The 2,026-nt window shown below is 41.8% G+C and overlaps 1 pseudogene across 1 annotated transcript; it reads left to right on the top strand.

Moving 5' to 3' along the window:
• The first annotated feature begins 208 nt into the window (after positions 1 to 208).
• On the top strand, positions 209 to 1,303 carry LOC311173779 (olfactory receptor 1D2-like; annotated as a pseudogene). Its single transcript has one exon. The product of its transcript is annotated as an olfactory receptor 1D2-like (transcript).
• Positions 1,304 to 2,026: the final 723 nt, after the last annotated feature.

Genomic DNA, 2,026 nt, shown 5'->3' with positions numbered 1-2,026 from the left:
GTAAGATGATATGATTAAAGTAAGATAAATATTATTTCTATAATATTGAGTATGCTGATATATGTAGCGGGAACAACTATGTTGCATAACATTTTCCTGGACTGGTTTAGTGTCTTAACCTATGATATTTTTAAAGCTAAAAAACTGTTGGTTTCACTTATTTGAATGTCCTTATTCAACTGAGCACACTTAGCATTTGTTGGTGTTGATGTTGCAGAAAGTCAGGAAAATGGACAGAGGCAGTCAGAGTGATGTTTCTGAGTTCCTGCTCCTGGAGATCACAGACAATCTTGAGCAATAGTGCATCCAGTTTTGGATATTCCTGGTCATGTACCTGGTCACGGTGGTGGGAAATGTGCTCATCATCCTGGCAATCAGCTCTGACCCCTCCCTACACACTCCCATGTACTTCTTCCGGGCCAACCTCTCCTTCACTTATCTCTGCTTTGTCACCAAAACAATCCCCAAGATACTGGTGAACCTTCAGTCTGAGAACAAAGCAATCTCCTATGCAGGGTGTCTGACACAGCTCTACTTCCTGGTCTCCTTGGTGGCCCTGGACAACTTCATCTTGGCTACGATGGCATATGACCGCTATGTGGCCATCTGCCGTCCCCTCCACTACACCATAGTCATGAGCCCTGGATTATGTATTTTGTTCCTTATCCTGTGTTGGGTGTTCTCTATCACATATGGCCTCATCCACATACTCCTTATGACCACAGTGAACTTCTGTGGATCCCGAAAGATATGCTACATCTTCTGTGAGATGTATGCTCTCCTGAGGCTGGCATATTCCAATACTGAAGTGAATCATATAGCGCCAATGGCTATGGGATCCTGTGTCTTCCTCACCCCCTTAGGGTTCATGATCATGTCCTATATCTGGATTGTGAGAGCCATTCTCCGAATACCCTCAGCCAGTGGAAAGTACAAAGCCTTCTCCACCTGTGCCTCCCATTTGGCTGTGGTCGCCCTCTTCTACGGGACACTTTGCATGGTCTATCTGCAGCCCCTCAAAACTTACTCCATGAAGGACTCAGTGGCCATTGTGATGTATGCTGTGGTGACCCCCATGATGAACCCTTTCATCTACAGACTGATGAACAAGGACATGCATTGGGCCCTGGGAAGACTTCTCCTAGGGAAAGTCTTCCAGAAGTTAACACGAGGGTATTTTGGAAAGGGCATTAAAGTGGAGACTGAAAATTTCCTTCACTGCATTGCAAAGCTCTGTCCTCTGAGGAATACACAAGTCATTAGGACAGTTCCACTTCAGAATGAGCTCATATACCTCTTATAAGAAAAGACATCTATGTGTAATCCAGTGTCACCCAGCCCTCACCAACCTTGGTAATAAATAAGGTCATGCTAACACAACACTGGAGTTTTGTAGTGGCTGGCAAGGAGGAGACTGAAAGTTCCAATGCCTTAATCACTTGGTTGGTTCCCCTAGCAACCAGTCTCAACCTTAGGTGCTTTCCAGATGTCATCTCATTAACATAAACTCAGCTGTGATTGAAAAGGATTTTTATAAATATTAAGACATCTTTATCACTCTTACCACTTAGAAATTTCCAAAGGTCTTAAGGCTCTGCCATAAAAAGGGATACAGGCTAAATATATATTTATTATAAGTCACAATATTACAAGTTCAAACTGCCTTATAAAAATATAGTGGATACAAAGTGAATAGGCACTAATGAGAAAGGTTATTGTGGTTTAAAAGGGAAGGAATCTTTCCAGATGAATCAGCAGAATCAGCCCTAGCCCTAGACCTTGACAAATAGATATGAATTGATTTGATGTTCAGGGACATTCAAAAATTCATTCAATTCATGCTGAATGAATGACCCTTGAACAATGTAGAAGTTAGGGGTATCAAAACCTCCATGCCATCAAAAATCTATGTAAAACTTTTGACTCCCCCAAAAAGTAACTACTAATAAATAGCCTGCTGTTGACTAGAAGTCTTACCAATAACATAAATACTCAATTGACACACATTTTGTATGTCACATGTATC

This window comes from Talpa europaea, assembly GCF_964194135.1.
Source record: "Talpa europaea genome assembly, chromosome: 7".
Classification (NCBI taxonomy): domain Eukaryota; kingdom Metazoa; phylum Chordata; class Mammalia; order Eulipotyphla; family Talpidae; genus Talpa; species Talpa europaea.
This window is presented reverse-complemented; position numbering and strand designations above follow the sequence as displayed.